This window comes from Pan troglodytes, chromosome 15 (assembly GCF_028858775.2).
Source record: "Pan troglodytes isolate AG18354 chromosome 15, NHGRI_mPanTro3-v2.0_pri, whole genome shotgun sequence".
NCBI classification, from domain to species: Eukaryota; Metazoa; Chordata; class Mammalia; order Primates; family Hominidae; genus Pan; species Pan troglodytes.
In genome coordinates, this window is record NC_072413.2 from 17,956,013 (window position 1) to 17,974,058 (window position 18,046).

General features: G+C 39.1%; 1 pseudogene; it reads right to left on the reverse strand.

Annotated features, from left to right (window-relative positions):
* Nucleotides 1-963: 963 nt before the first annotated feature.
* The window catches only part of LOC134808272 (POTE ankyrin domain family member J-like), a 51,998-nt pseudogene continuing 34,915 nt past the window's right edge, over nt 964-18,046 (reverse strand).

Below are 18,046 nucleotides of genomic sequence, written 5' to 3' on the forward strand. Positions count from 1 at the left end.
AAAGCAACACAAATATCAAACAGAAAGAACTAGACTTAGGAACCAAACTCAGGTTTCTGTAGTGAACAGGGCAGAATCTTAACATTGGGTCGCCACCATTACGCCTTCAGTTTCCCCTTTGCTAGCAAAAGATGGCCTTGTTATGTAGATGAGACCACTTATATAAAAAAAAAGTTTTAAAAAATTTCCAACTGGATTTTCTGTTTTTTGTTTTTTTTGTTTTTTTTTGGGTTTTATTGTTGTTGTTGGTTTTTTTTTTTTTTTGCCTTTTTTTGTTTTTGGGTTTTTTTTTTTGGCTTTTTTGTGTTTTTTGTTTTTGTTTTTCATTTTGTGTGTGTGTGTGTGTGTGTTTTTTTGTTTTTGTTTTTTTTGCAGCCACAGGAGTTTTAGCCATTTCAGATGCCTTGCTCCCCACAATTTGGAACATTCCTTTGGATTTGACCAAGTCAGGAAGAGATGGGAGAAAAGTGAAACAACAACAATAAAACCCCAAACATAAACAAACAGAAAGAGTTAAGCAAAACAAACAAATACACAATTCATATGATTACTGAGTGTTCTAATGGTAAGGAGAAATTAAAAGCAGCTGGTGGGTAATCTTAAATTTTAATCATTAAGGAAAAATTTTAGGACAAAACTCTAATTCAGCTACTTACCTGGAAATAAGGCTCAGGCTGGTGATTGTTCTCTGCCATCTTAGAAGCTGGAAAAAACTTACACTCACCTTCCCTGTCAGAAGCAAGCTGAAACTCAGGAAAGGAGATGCCTGCTCTCCATCGTCATGGAAGCAGGAAAACTTGCCTTCCTTGTTGGAAATGAGTAAAACTTCAGAAAAGGAGTTGTACAGCAAAATCAACCTTACATCTTAACCAAATTTTGGGAGATCAGGGACTCTCTGCAGGGGAGAAGCTCCACAACCTCAGGAAATTATCCTATTGGTTTGGGCAATTAAAACAGCCCAGGTTGGTATCAAGCAATGAGATTTATCAAAGGTCAGGACCACCTTTGTAATGTCCTTCTCTTTTTTTATCTTTATTCGTATAGTCTGTTTTGTCAGAAAGTAGGAGTGCAACACCTGCTTTTTTCTGTTTTCCATTTGCTTGAAATATTTTTCTCCATTCCTTTATTTTGAGCCTATGTATGCCACTGCATGTGAGATGGGTTTCTTGAAGACGGCATACTCCAGTGGGTCTTGGTTCTTTATCCAGCTTGCCCCGTGTCTTTCAATGGGAGCATTTAGCCCATTTACATTTAAGGTTAGTAATGGTATGTGTGGATTTTACCCTGTCGTCATGCTGTCAGCTGGTTATTTTGCAGACTTAACGTATGTGGTTGGTTTTTAGCATCACTGGACTGCGTACTTCACTGCATTTTTGTAGTGGCTGGTGATGGTTTTTTCTTTCCATATTTAGTGCTTCCTTCAGGAGCTCTTGTAAGGTAGATCTGGTGATATTGAATTCCCTCAGCATTTGCTTGTCTGAAAAGGATCTTATTTCTCCTTCACTTATGATGCCTAATTTTGCTGGACATGAAATTTTGGGCTGAAATTTCTTTTCTTTAATGGCAGTTGATGTGGGTTGGGGTGTGTGCTGCACTCCTGTGTGCTGTCAGTGCAAGTAAAGCAAAATCCACCTGTGTAAACACACACAGCAAAGTGATGTAGGAAGTTTCCATATAAAGGGCTGCAGTATGGAGAGGTAATGTGCAGGCTGGTGCGTGGCCATAGGGGCCACCTTGCTGCAGCTCTCCACTGATACGGTATGCTCCACTAGCACAGAAACTATGGTGTGGGCATCTGAGAGTGCCCTGTAAGCAGGTGTGGCCAGGCTGGGGCCCTGGGAGAGGCAAGCAGACTAAGGAGTGCTGAGATCAGACCAGCCCCATCTCATGTGCAAGACTGCCCAGCCTCTAAAGATCAGGTCTCAGAGAACTCTCTCAAAAGTGAATCTCCAGCACAGCACAGCTGCTCTACACAATCGTGGCTAGACTTCTTTTTTAAGCAAGTCCCCTTTTTTAAAAGGGGAACTCTCAGACCTGATGTCTGCTGGGCAATCTTGCACATGAGATGTGGCTGGTCTGACCTCAGCATTCCTAAAGTGCTGGGATAAAGTGTCTCACAAGGGCAAGTGGAGCCTAGAGAGATAGCTGTCCCTGCCCTCTGGGCTCCACATCACCTGACTTGCTGCTCCACCACTTTGCTTGTCTCCTGGGTGCTCCATCCCAGAGACATGTGAGTTAGCAATCACTTAGTGTAATCAGCCCAGGATGGAGGGTCTGTGCTGTGGGCCAAAGCCAGGGTTCCCTGTCAGGTGATGAGTAGTGGAGTGTGTGTGGTACCTGTGGGAGATGGATTGGCTTGTTCTTCGGGTCAACTGCAGCTTACTGGAGGTGTTGATATGGCACTTAGGGTCTTTGCTCCCTTGATATATCTTCTGAGGATAGCAAGGGCAGTTCACTGCAAAGGCAGTGGCAGGAAGGATTTCATTTGCTCCTGGAAGCTCTGTCCAAGGAACTGCTGAGTTGCTACTGGCTTGATAGCTCCCGTGGTGGGCTGGCTAGAGACACAGGCCAGGAGGATCTGCCCATCAAGTACAGAGTCCGGCCACTTTTCTGAAGGGCTGCTGTGGTATGCTGGGGGTCCCCTCAAGTCCCTAATTGACTCGTATTTTCCAGGGAAGATGATAGCCTACCCCTTCCTCTGGGAGCTCTGTACCACTGAGGTACGAACCTGCTGCCAATCTGAACACACCAATAAGATGTGGCTGGAGGCAAGTTGAGAAGTCTTACCTAGTCAGGAGGAATAAGAACAGGGACTTGAATAAAGAAAAAGTCTGGCCACGTTTTTATAGAGCAGCTGTGCTGTGCTTGGGGTTCACTTCAGCCCCTGGCTACCTCAGACACTCTGAAGCCCTAAGGCTGAAATGGCTGGGTCACCCAAACAGCAAAGATGACAATCTGGTCCTCCCCCTGGGAGCTCTGACTCAGGGAGGCCTGAGACCTCTGTCGGCCAGAGAAGAGCAGTCAAGGTAGCCAGAGGCCCTGGTTGAAAGACTTCACCCACTGACTAGAAATGTGGTCGGGGACTCACTTAAACAAGAGTCTGGCGATGTTTCTGTAGCGTGGCTGTGCAGTGCTGAGGCACCTCTTCTACCCCTTGTCAGCTTGGGCTCTCCAAAGCCTGCAGGCCAGAACGGCTAGTCACCCAAACAGCAAAGGTGGTGGCCTGCCCCTCTCTCCAGGAGCTCTGTCCCAGGAACATTTCAAATTTCCATTGGCCAAGGGATGCTGGTGGGGGTAGCTGGAGGCCCCAGTTGGGAGGTCCTGTCCAGTGAGGTGGAACAGGATCAGGGGCCTGCTTACAGAAGCAGTCTGGCCATGATTTGGTAAAGCAGCTATGCTGTGCTGTGGGATCTCTTCTTTCCCTGGTCGGTTTGTACTCCCTAAAGCCCTCAGGCTGGAATGACTAAGTTGCCCGAACGGGAAAGATGGCGGCCTGCCCCATCTTTTCTCTCAGAGTTTTATCTTGTTTCATGGAACTTAATTTTTAGCCTGTTGATTTTACTGTCTACATTAGACTTGTTGAGAAAGAATCTGTAATCTTTTAGGTTAGACAAATGAGAATTCATTGTCTTCTGTAAATAAACCTGTTCATGTCTTGTTCTCTGGAAAGAAGTCTCTTTCAGCTCTCTGACTTTGGTCACAATCATGTAGAGCAGTAGCCAGTCTACAATGATGTAATTGAATTTCCATTTCCAGTGTTTCGTCGTTGTGTCTTACATTGTCCAGTTCAGAACTGAGCATTTTATTCTCAGTTGTCAACATGCTAAGCTGTCCACTGTACAGAAATACTGTTTTTGTTAATGCTTCTTCATTGAATTTTTTTTAAGGTGTGCACTTTTTTCCAACTCTCCTTAAGTCAGAGTACAGGTAAGCCCTGGCTGCCTCCAGCCACTCTCAGGGAGACCAAAAGCCTTCATACACCCCAAGTTGGGGTACAAAAAAGGGGGGCCGCGAAGGCTGATCATTCTAAATAAAACAAAATTAAAAAGTATTTAGGCAAAGATTCAAAAAATTTTGCATTACGTAATTTGCATGAAAGCAATGCCATCACCTCCCCTGTGTGAATTAGGGAGAGGACTGGGCCATTCTCCTTAGAGAGAAGTGGGGTGGCTTTTAGAAGGGCAAGGGGCTTCCTGAAACAATGCATCTCACAATATTTGGAATGACTATTGAAAAGAAAAACAATGTACGATCAAGTCCTCAGCCACATTGTAGAACTTTGGGGGAAGCTCACTCCAACCAACTGCTCTCGCCTTCACCATTCCAGTTTTTAAATCCTGAGTCAAGCCAATAAAAAACAAAACAAAAAATGAAATAAGAAAACAATTAAAGCCATGCCAATCTCATGTTGTTTTCTGCGAAGTTTGGTTTTGTCAAGAAAGGGTGTAATGCAACTAAGTCAGCATCCACCTAGAAGCATTTGCGGTGGACAATGGAGGGGCCTGACTCATCATACTCCTGCTTGCTGATCCACATCTGCTGGAAGGTGGACAGCGAGTCCAGGATGGAGCCACCGACCCACACGGAGTACTTGCGCTTGGGAGGAGCAACAATCCTGATCTTCATCGTGCTAGGCGCCAGGGCAGCGATCTCCTTCTGCATCCTGTGGGCAATGCCAGGGTACATGGTGGTGACACCAGACAGCACTGTGTTGGTGTACAGGTCTTTGTGGATGTCCACATCAGACTTCATGATAGAGTTGAAGGTAGTTTCGTGGATGCCACAGGATTCCATGCCCAGGAAGCAAGGCTGGAAGAGCACCTCGGGGCAGCGGAACCGCTCGTTGCTAATGGTGATGACCTGGCCGTCGGGCAGCTCGTAGCTCTTCTCTAGGGAGGAGCTGGAGGCCGCTGTGGCCATCTCCTGCTCGAAGTCCAGGGCAACATAGCACAGCTTCTCTTTGATGTCACGCACGATTTCCCGCTCGGCCATGGTGGTGAAACTATAGCCACGCTCGGTGAGGATCTTCCTGAGGTAGTCAGTTCCCGGCCAGCCAGGTCTAGGCGCAGGGTGGCATGGGGGAGGGCATTCCCCTCATAGATGGGCACAGTGTGGGTGACCCTGTCACCAGAGTCCATCACAATGCCAGTAGTACGGCCAGAGGTGTACAAGGACAGCACGGCTTGGATGGCCACGTACATGGCTGGGGTGTTGAAGGTCTCAAACATGATCTGGGTCATCTTCTCGTGGTTGGCCTTGGGGTTCAGGGGTGCCTCGGTCAGCAGGATGGGGTGCTCCTCGGGAGCCACACGCAGCTCGTTGTAGAAGGTGTGGTGCCAGATCTTCTCCATGTCGTTCCAGTTGGTGATGATGCCGTGCTCCATGGGGTACTTCAGGGTCAGGATGCCTCTCTTGCTCTGGGCCTCATTGCCCACATAGGACTCCATCTGATGCATGCCCCCCATCATGCTCTGGTGCCTGGGGCACCCCATGATGGAAGGGAAGACAGCCCGGGGGGCATCATCACCTGCAAAGCTGGCCTTGCACATGCCAGAGCCGTTGTCAATGACGGGCATGGCGGTATCATCATCCATGGTGAGCTCATTCAATTGTAGACCCTTTAAAAGATTATCATTCTTTTTTTCCACACTTTCAATTTCCTCCAAATATTTCTTTTCTCTTAGCTGGCTCTGATGTTTCATTATGTCTAGTTCCAGTCTTAGCAGGGCAATTTCTTCCTGCAACGTACTATTTTCATGCAAGAGGTCTTTTTCTTTCCTATAACTAAGAGAAAGCTAAGTAAACAAAGGGAACTTTTAGTTAGCACTCAATAGATTGACATATCATGATTTCTTCTGAAATTAAAAAATAACATCTGTATTTGTATAATGAAAGAATCCCCATAGTGGATATTTAACTGGAAAAAACTGGACAAAACTTCAAACCTAACAGAGTGTAAAATCCTCTAGTGATTTATTTTTCATCGTCTTTAAATAAAGATTTAAACTTTTAGGAATCTGCTCCTGAATTCCTAAAAGTTTAAATCTTTATTTAAAGACGATGAAAAATAAATCACTAGAGGATTTTTAAGAATCTCAGAATTAAAAAAGCCTTTCTCTGAGTTACAAAAAACCCAGAGGCATAAAATATAAGATTAATACATTTGACTATATTTTTAAGATTAGGTTTATACTCTGATATCTAACCTATCAACCACACCATCCTAAGAGCCTTAGCTATGCATATATTTGGACAGAAGCAATTTCTCAAAGTTCTTTAAGTTTCTTTTACAGAAGAACATTTTACCGATATTCTACATTTCTAATATTTTTATACTCAGTTATAAGAATTATATTTATAACTTAAATCTAAGCACTGTACCCTTCTACACTGTACACATCTGTATCTAAGCATTGCACTCCTACATACAATACAAGATGCAGGATTCTCCCCAGGTCTGCTGATGCTACTTCTAGTGATCCTCCACAAAACCACAGTTACTTCTGTGGTGTAAATATATGAATACAAAAGAAGCCTTTTGTTTCAAAATATGAATGGTAAGTAAGATACAACTTATAGAGATTTTCTTAGAAATCATGAGATTATTTGCCATTGTGATAACTTTTATTTCCTCTTTATAAAAGAGGAACTGTGAAATAGGGGAAATATACTCAACTATTTCTCTAGGAACAAAATACTTATCAATAAATTATCACTAAATGTGTATCATGGCATGTCATTGTTTTCAAACCTCTTTACATTGAAATGAGAAATTACTTGGAGCAAAGTGTTCCTCTCCACAAAAGTAAGGATGATGACATCCACAATGTGGCCTCTGACCCAACTATACATTTCCTACTTTCCTATCAGTGAAAACAATCAATTGACTTCTCTATTAACATTTTTTAAAAAAAACTAATGTCCAAAAACTAGAAAATTTGTTTTTAGTAGCAAAACTTATTTTTGATATGGAAAGATCATCAATTCTTATGAAAAATATCAAATGCTTCTCCTTTGGATTGAGGCCATTGTGAAGGTCACTACTCGACTGTTGCAGGCAAATGGAGTTGAATTAAGAACATGGCTTTATCCTATATGTACAGATATACATACATGACAAAGGATATATAGAATATATACACACATATATATGACTTAAAAATCCTTTGTATATCCAAAATACATAGTTTTTAAAAAATATATACACATATAAAAACATTTGAAAATAACTAAATACCTCAGAATTCATTTTCAGCCACTTCTATCTGCTTTTCTTCATGAATCAGAATCTCATCTTGTAATATTCCAGTGTTCTGTTCTTCAGAAAGTTGCTTCTGAGTATCATTTTGTTCATCACTAGAAAAAAATTTAATTTTCATGAAATACTGGAGGTGTCCCCAAAATGATCTACAGGGCAAGATGGCACCATCAGATGTCATTCACACAATGTATATATGCACATTATTCCAAGACAAGGCAAAGGGGTCTCACATCTGTTAACCGAGTATCCCCAACCATGCTGGCACCAGGGACTGGTTTTGCGGAAGATAATTTTTCCAGGAACCTGAGGTTTGGGATGGTTCCAGGATGATTCAAGTACATTACATTCATTGTGCACTTTATTTCTATTATTATTAATATATAATGAAATAATTATATAACTCACCAAAATGTAGAATCAGTGGGAGCCCTAAGCTTGCTTTCCTGCGACTAGATGGTCCCATCTGGGGGTGATGGGAGATGGTGACAGATCATAAAGGCATTTGATTCACATAAGGAGTGAACAACCTATATCCCCTGCATGAGCAACTTACAACAGGGTTCAGGTCACACTCTTAGGACGATCTAATGCCACCGCTGATCTGACAGGAGGAGCAGCTCGGGTGGTAATGCGAGCGACAGAGAGTGGCTGCAAACAGATGAAGCTTTGCTTGCTCACCTGCCTCTAACTTCCTGCTGTGTGGCCCAGGTCCCAACAGGCCAGGGACTGGTACTGGTCTATGGCCTATAACTCATACTTTTTATGTTTATTTTTTGGAAACATTTTCCACGTACGTTCTTGATTCCTATGTATTTTATAAACAACTTAGAAATTCCCTTTAGAACAAGACAGGGTCTAATATTATGTTTTTAACATAGGACTCTGAAATAATTTTATCTGTGTATGAGAGAGAGATGTGAAATAAACTCATCGTTAAGCACTTTCCATTTTACTTTTATTTCATGCATATTAAGAATAAAACTGGGAAGTCCTAGGCAAAGCAATTGGGCAAGAGAAATAAAGGCATCCAAATTGGAAAAGAGGAAGTCAAACTATCTCTTCACCAATGATATTACCTTATATCTAGAAAACCCTGAAGACTCCTACAAAACACTCCTAGATTTGATAAATGAATTCAGTAAAGTCTCAGAGGTTACAAAATGAATGAATACAAATCAGTAGCACCACTACACACCAACTACGACCAAGCTGAGAGTTCATATCAACAATCCAATCCCTTTTACAGTGGCTGCAAAAAAGTGTGAAATACCTAGGAATATACTTAATGAAAAAGGTGAGTGATCTATATAAAGATAACTGGAAAACACCACCAAAGAAAATAACAGATGACACAAACAAATGAAAATACATCCTATGTTCATGGACTGAAAGAACTGATATAGTGAAAATGACCATAGTGCCCAAAGCAGTCTACATATTCGATACAATTCCTACCAAAGTACCAATGTCATTCTTCACAGAATTATTTTAAAATGCTGACATTCATGTAGGACCACAAAAGAGCCTGAATAGCAACAGACGTACCAAGCAAAAGGAACAAATATGTTGGCATCACATTACCTGACTTCAAATTATACTCTAAGGCCACAGTAACAGAAACAGCGTGGTACTGGTATAAAAACAGATACATAGATCAACGGAACAGAACAGACAACTCAGAAATAAAGAAACTACAACCAAGTGATCTCTGAGCAAGCATACAAAAACATACACTGGAGAAAGTACAGGTTATTCAGTAAATAGTGCTGGGAAAAAAAGAGAGCCACATGTGGAAGAATGAAACTGGATCTCTATCTCTCAACATATACAAAAATTAATTCAAGATGGATGAAAGGCCTAAACCTAAGACCTGAAAACATTGGCCTAGGCAAAGAATTTATGATGAAGACCTTAAAGCAAATGCAACAAAAATGAAAATAAATAAGACCTAATTAAACTAAAAAGCTTCAGCACAGCAAAAGAAATAATCATCAGAGTAAACCAACAACCTATACAATGGGAAGAAAATTTGAAAATTATGAATCTAACAAAGGACTAATATCTATAACCTACAAGAAACTCAAACAAATCAACAGGAAAAACACAAATATTTCTATTAGAATGTGGCCAAATTACATGAATAGTCATTTCTCAAAAGAAGATGTACAAACGGTAAACAAGCATATAAAAACATGAAAAATATCTCGAATCATCAGGAAAATGCACAATAAAATGACAGTGAGATATCACCTCGCTGCAGCCAGAATGGCCACTATTAGAAAACAAAAAACAACAGATGTTGGTGTGGATGTGGTGAAAGGAGAACAGTGATACACTACTGGTGGGAATGCAAATTCATACAAATCTATGGACAACAGTATGGAGAGTTCTCAAAGAACTAAAAATAGATCCTACCATTTTATCCAGCATTCTCATTTCCGGATATCTACACAAAATAAAAGAAATCGTACTCTCAAAAAGACACCCGCACACATATGTTTACTGCAGCACAATTCACAATATGCAAAGATATGGAATCAGCCAGTGTCCATCAACTGATGAGTGGAATAAAGAAAATGGAGATATATACAAATATATATATCTCACATCACATATATGTATCACATATATGTATGTGTGTATATACACTCACACATATACATATGTACATACCCGAGACTGGGTAATTCATACACATACATACCTGAGACTGGATAATTCATAAAGGAAAGAGGATTAATTGATTCACAGTTATGCATGGCTGGGGAGGCCTCAGGAAACTTAACAACCATGGTAGAAGGTGAAGGGGAACCAGGAACCTTCTTCATAAGGCGGCAGGAGAGAGAGAATGGAAGGGGAAAGAGCCCCTTATGAAACCGTCAGCACTTGTGAGAACTCACTCACTATCACAAGAACAGCATGGAGGAAACCGACCCCATGAGCCAATCACCTCCCAGCTGGTCTTTCCTCAACACCTGGGAATTACAATTTGACATGAGATTTGCATAGAAACACAAAGCCAAACTATTGGGGGGGGGGGGGAGTATCCTTATTTTTAAAATATCTAAATGTCATTATTTATAATTCAAAATAGTAATTTTTATTAGTTATGGTTTTGTTTGAAAATAGAATGATCTGATAAATTTTCTTCACTTTTAACCTATTCAGTCAAAATATAGAAAAAGCTAGATTTGCCAGCAGAATATTGTAACTACTTTTTAATGAGATAAAAATGTATAACAACATCACTATTATTGTACAGAGAAAAAAGTGAACATAAAAAGGAATTTAAAAAGACAATATGACTATCATATACATACATGAACTGACAGACTAAAATCTCCTACTGGAGATTATGTTAGGACTTGAGCAAAAGCTTCTAAAAATACTAAAAACAAACACAAAACAATTATTTTTAAGAAATAAATTATACAGAGAACTCTTCTGGTTAAGACGATGTATCAAAAAAAAATCTTCGTGAGAGCTGTTATTAACCAAGTCATCATAACCAAAACTTTAAATCCACAATTCTGAAATATTAAAAAATTTCATTTTGAACATAGTTAATGGAAGGCAACTTTTGAACAGAAAATTTCTGTTTAAAGTTGATTCAAACTTAGGAAAGAATTGACCTGTAGCCATGGTAACAAGAAGCCACCCAGAGCCAGTTCAAAATCTAGTCAATCAATCAATGACCACTGGCCTTGCTCACCAACCAATATCAATGTGAGCAGCTTGCTTCTGAAAGACAGCCAAGCAGCAACAGCTGCTCCGTCAGAATAGACAGTGCCTGACCAGTATAGTCTTACTATCCGAAGCAAAAGATTCCAACTGTCTTTTTATTTCAAATAACAAAGGTCTATAATCCCTTGGAAAGAATTTGTGAGTCCATTACATTTACCACCCTAATATTTTTTTAAATAAAATACTAGTGGCTGGACATGGTGGCTTACGCCTGTAATCCACCCAGCACTTTGTGAGGATAAGGCGGGTGGATTGCCTGAGGTCAGGAGTTCGAGACCAGCCTGACCAACAGGGTGAAACCCCATCTCTACTAAAAATACGAAAATTAGCCTGGCATCATGGCACGCGCCTGTAATCTCATCTCCTCAGGTGGCTGAGGCAGGAGAATCACTTGAACCCAGGAGGCGGAGTTTGCAGTGAGCCGAGGTCACGCCACTGCACTGCAGCCTGGGTGACAGAGCGAGACTCTATCTCTAAATAAATAAAATACCAGTAAAGTTTGCAATTCCTCTGACTCATTTTACCATAATTGCAATTATCATGATTACCAGTAAAAGAATAGTGAATAACCACAATATTGGACTTTTCTCCCTAAGCGAAAAAATATTAATATAAAGAATGTAGATTATAAAAAGCCAAAAGAATTTTAAAAATACATATAATTACCAGGCAAAATTATTAAAATGAACCCTGTCAAACATTTTTTAAGTGAGAATCAATCAAACAATATAGCCAGGATAAACTCCATTCATTCATTTAATACTTATTTATTAGGTAGCTATGTCTGATAGGCTAGGCCTTTTTCTAAGAAGTAAGGATATGGTAATGAACAGTAAAAACCCTATTCATGAGAGTAAGATAAACACACAATAACAACAGACAGATAAGGCAAAATATACAGTACATTAGAGGAGAAAAACTAAAGCAGGAAAATGAAATGTTTACCTGTTTGATGGGAAGGGAGTGGGAAAGTTGGGATGGCCAGAAAAGTCCTTGATGAGAAAGAGGATTTTTCTTTAATACAAAGAAACTTTTATTTGTACATCAAAGACTCTAAAAAATGATGATGGTAACAGAGTTGATGTCAAGACACAAATAGGTTTGAAGTTAGAGATGATAAATCACTGTTTCATTGAACCTTCCCTCAATTACGTTAGAGAGAATCCCTGGTATGCTCCCAATTGAATCTTAAGCCTGATGCGTCCTGGTGATACAATCCTAATTCCTTTCTGTTAGTCCTCGTTATCTCTTTTTCTTTTTCTTCATTTTTCTCTGGACTAGGAATTGTGCTGGTACGTGGTTCTTCCTCTGAAAGTGGTTATTCCTTAACGTGTTTCTTTTTACCCTTTTTCTTCTTCTTAGAAAGGGGATTTTAAGTAAAAAACTGAAGTAATGGAAACAGTAAGCTAGAAGAATACCTGGGGAAAAAGCGTTCCAGACACAGGGAACTGCTAAGTGCAGAGGTGTGACTGGAGTTTTTAAGCACTAGAGATAGGTAAGGAATAGCAAGAAGTTCAGTGTGGCTGAAACAGAGCAAAAGAGATAAGAAACAGAAGTTTAAGCAGGAGAGATAACATGCCAGATTTTTGACTGCCTTTTAGTTATTAGGAGGAACTCTGACACATACTCAGCGTGAAATGGGAGGCAATCAGAAGGGCTGGGGCAGGGGAATGACACAATTTGACTTATGTTTTAAATACATCCACTGAGTTAAGAATTGATGAAAGGGGAAGTTTTTAAAAACCAGGACTATCAATTCCCAGTCTATGACACTCATCTAGACGGCAGATGATGGTGGCTCAGATGTACAAGATATGACTGGCTTCTGGACATATTCTTCAGGTAGACCAGACGAGATTTACTGAGAGATTAGATGTGAAGTGTCAAGAGAGAGAGAAAGATGAGTCTAGAATGACACCGAGGTTTTTGGCAGAGCACCTGGAAGAGTTGCCATTAACCAAAGTAGGAAAGACTACATGAGGTGTAGATTTCAGGAAGGCCATCAGTAGCCCAATTTTGGATCTGACAAGTGTGTGATACCCAACAGCTAATCAAATAACTATTTATTAGGTAGCTACGTCTGATACGCTAGGCCTGTCAAGTAGCCAGGCTGATACAGAGATCTGGAATTAAGGAGTGAGATCTGAGTTGGAGACATGCATTTGGAAATCACTAGCATATATACAGTAGAAAAAGTCATGAAGGGCCAGGCACTGTGGCTCAGGCCTGTAATCCCAACACTTCATGAGGCCAAGGCGGGCAGATCACCTGACATCAGGAGTTTGAGACCAGCCTGGCCAACATGGGGAAACCCTGTCACTACTAAAAATACAAAAATTAGGCAGGTATGGTGTCACACACCTGTAATCCCAGCTACTCAGGAGGCTGAGGCAGGAGAAGCGCTGGAAGCCAGGAGGCAGAGGTTGCAATGAGCCAAGATCGTGCCAATGAACACCAGCCTAGGGGACAAAGCCAGACTTCATCTTAAAAAAAAAAAAAAGTCATGAGAAAGAAGATTGAGGACTGAGCTATGAGAAACAACAATGTCCAAAAGGAGAAAGATGAGGAGGAGCAAGCAAAACAGATCATGATGAATGGACTAGAAAGGCAGGAGAAAAAGCCTGAGGGAGTGAGGTCCTGAAAGCCAAGTGAAGACGCCGTTAGGGAGAAGATGCCCTCCATTGGCTCAAATATTGCTGACAGATTAAATAAAATGAGGTGTAAGAAAAAATGCATAGATTTATTTACAGAAAAAAGTAGTGATAACCTCGAGAAAAACAACTCTGGAGGAGTGCTGAAATTGAAGACTTACTGGCATTGAGATCAAGAGTGAATGGAAAGAAAATTTGAGTTCGTGAGTGTAGACAGTTACTTAAAGGACAACATACTTAACACTCATGACTGAGAATGATGTAATTTTCGTCCACAGTCATAGACAAGAAATAGTTTCCAAATTTTACATTACAGGTGGAGGTTTCAAATGCTATGTAACAATTATATATTTCAAAGGTTACAAAAATTATACACATGTGGCATTAAATGCCAGACCAAGGTTTTAAAGGCCCCTTGAACATTTCTAGATTACATAAGCTGATAATCATTTTGTTCATGCTTATACATAAAGACCAAGAAATACTAAAGGTCTCAACAAGAATATTTCTTGCTTGATAAAAATCAGCCAATTCTAGGACAGTTGACACTCATCAAATACACAAAGTAATTGATCACAGTAAAATACTGAGTTCTATTAACAGGAATAAAGTGAGAGAAATGCAGAAAATAATCTTATTTTATAAATGAAGTTTTTAAAATTATATGAAGTCACTGTGGAAAAATTATGGTGAGGTGAATACTCAAATATATCCTTTTCTCAAAGGAAAGTTAATGTCACCCATGCAGGACACTTTTACATACAAGAGTCAATGCATTAGCAGCACCTTCCTTTTAGCACAAGGGTCAGCAAATAATCATCTGTGGGCCAAATCCAGCCCACTGACTGTTTTTGTAAGTCAAGTATCCTGGAACACAGCCATGCTTATTCACTTTACAGTCCATAGTGTCAATTAGCTGGGTGTGATGTTGCACACCTGTGGTCCCAGCTAGTAGAGAGGCTGAGGTGGGAGGATCACTAGAGCCCAGAAAGTCGAGGCTGCAGTGATCACACAACCATGATCATACAACTGCACTCCAGCCTGGGAAACAGAGCCAGACCCTGTCTCAAGAAAATAAATATATGCAGTCCACAAAGCCTAAAATATTTACTAATTGGTTCTTTGCAGAAAAAGCTGGCCAACTCTTGGTTTAGTAGATCAAAGATCTTTGATGTATTTTAATAAAAGTTTTACCCAATACACTGAAATGTTTATATTAAATACAGATCCCCATGTACAATCCCTTGGCAATATTCAGACTGAGGGTCCAATATTTCAGCACTCAGGCACTGACAACAAAAATTTAAGAATTAGCAATCTTGTTGCTAACAAGTTACAGTGTCAATGTAGCATGTAGCTTCCATTTCCAACACAGCAGATATTACAAGAATTTTAACAAGAACTCTTAAGATGTGTCATCAAACTAAATGCTTTAAATACATTTTATCTGTGAAATAATCAGTATACCCTAGATCTAACCTCACTTTTCAAAAATGGTTGCATAATACATTATTTTGGGGGTATGGAAATTGAGCTATTTCCTATTGATAAGGAAGTAGACTAGCTCCAAATTTTTAATATAATAATGCTATAATAAATGTCCTTATATGTAAGTATGCATGTAACATATCTACACAAATATCCTTTACATGTATTATACATCCTTACTCTGTTATATATCCGTGTGCGTGTGAATATGCTACTAAATTAATGTTCAAAATGTATTTACCAACAGTGTATGAAATGTCTTTTTCAGTGAAACCATTTCCCTTGCAGCAACACAGATGGAGCTGGAGGCCATTATCCTAAGCAAACTAATGCAGGAACAGAAAATCGAATGCCACATATTCTTACTCATTAGTGGGAACTAAACGTGAGAACTCATGGACACAAAGAGGAGAATAACAGACACTGGGGCCTACTTGAGGGTGGAGCATGGCAGGAGGGAGACGACCAAAAAACTACCTTTCGAGTATTTTGCTTATTATGTGGCTGATGAAATAATCTGTACCCCAAACCTCCATGATACAGTTTACCTATATAATAAACCTGCACATGTACCCTGAAGCTAAAATAAAAGTTCACTGAAAAGAAAAGAAAATGCCTTTTCCCTCACATTTGCCAATACTGGCTATTTTTCAAATAAATTAATGACTGGAAAAAATGGTAACTCATTGTTTACTGATTTTCATTTTTCTGATTAACAGGCAAGGCTGAATATCCTAGTAAAAGTATAAAATTTGTTCATCATGAATTAGATTGACAGCATATAGTTATCTCCTGTTCAATGTTGCCACAGACTTACCTGTGATACTGTTCATTCTCAGTGTCAGGAAATTGCTGGCTTTCAGGTGTTCTGCTTTTCCTTGGTGGAATTACTCCATCATCACCATTGCCAGCAGTGGCACCATTAGTCAGGTTTTCTGGGAATCCCATATGAGTACTTCCGTGCTTCTTCATTTCTTCTTCAACCTTGAATGAAAGTTTGATATTAAGGATAGTTATCCCTTTATTGAATAGAAAGAATATTTTTAATTGATTTTATCACTTGACCAGTTTATCATTATTTTAGTCATTAAAAACATTTCACTCTTAAATTGGATTATATACACAGAACTATTACCATATAATTTTAAGACGTACTTATCATATCACTAATATATCACAGAAATTTTTGTAAAGTTTGCTTCATTTCTGTTTCAATGAGTAAAACAGAATTTTCCAAAATTCAAAAAGGGCCCTCCTTTATTTTGTGCTTTTATTCTCAATCACTCTTCAGAATCTTATATATGTATTTACCCCCATTTGACTGGTGGGAACACCAATAAAAAGACAAAGATGCAAAATGTGTCTTCATCCCTCTTTACCACCTAGATTTTACATTATAAACAGTCATTTTAGAGGATGAGACACCGTGGGGCTTCAGGAATAGAAAGGAAGATTGCCCTTTTCTGCACTAAGACATTCTTCTCCCCCACTGCCTTTGAGCATTCTTTTTTCATTAGGTTCCTAGGATATCAAAAACACGAAGGTGCTCACTGAAACATGGGAACCAAAGTTTCCCACAACATAAGGAGAAGAGTGAAACTGCTGAGGTACAATCATGGAATTCCAGAAAATGAGTTGCTCCCCAAATTTCACATTCGATAGCCATAAAATTTTCTAGCCGGAAAATACACAGAATAAAAAATTATCTACTTTAGCCACATTTTCTATTGATAATCAGACTAAAACCAAGAAAGATAAAATTATTGATCCAAAGCTCCTAAAGTGGCATTACTTAGCATTTTATGGCACCATTCGGGACTATTCCATAATAATGAAAGAATATCTCTAGGGTTTGCAGCTCTTTAAAATTCAATGTATAGAATTCTGAGTTAAGTATTACATTTTTCACTGGTGATTTATGCTACTTACATGATAGGATCATGTGTGCCTACACTTACTACACTTTGTTAAACAACATGATGTAAAAATCTAATTCAACACAAACATATGAATATAAAAGTATACCTTTCTATCACCACCCTTATTTATTTCTGGTTCTTGAGACATTTTCTGCAGATGCAAAAACAGAAGGTTAATTTGCTTGTTGTATTTCTGTGATGTCTCCTCTTTTGGAGCACATGTTTTTAAAATAATTTTATTCTTAAGTAATCAAGTATGGACAATAAAAATTAGAAAATAATTAAAATTAAACTTAAAAAAATAAATAATAATTAAAATTAAGATTAACTTTTTAATCTATGTTTAGCTACTGCCACATCACTGGCTTCTAACATGTGAAAAATAATTCACCTTAGACAAAGGGAGAAGAAAAACATGAACCAGCAAACTTAACTTGGTTACTATTTGTTCAGACTAAACTTAATTTATTATGTGTCAAATCCACCAAAAATGAATCAGCAGATCATTTGTAGTGTTGCAAAACCTTCCTCACTTGAAAAGAGTTTACCTCATGAAACCCTAACTAGTGAGCCCCTACAGAGCACTGAAGTGCTTTTTTAAAAGATTCCTAACTGGATTGTAGGCACACTTTAAATTATTAGGAGCCGAAATCAACACCAAACAGAAAGAGATGCAAATTCTTAAATTTTAATTGAAATTATATACTGTAGTATGATAGTGTTATATATCTAGATTATATCCTTAAGTCCAGTTCTAATATATTCTAATATGTACTAATGACAGTAGATAAAAATTTTAATCTGTCCTGATTTTCTGCAACTGAAATAAATTAGAATGTTATTGTGTTTGTGCACTAACACCAAAGGTCCCATTCTGCAAGATATGATTCCTTTAATAGGCAGTTGGGTTGCTTTTTTGACCTGGTTCCCTCCCTGAACAGAAACACTGAGGTCAATGAGAGACCACAAGGCAGAATATATCT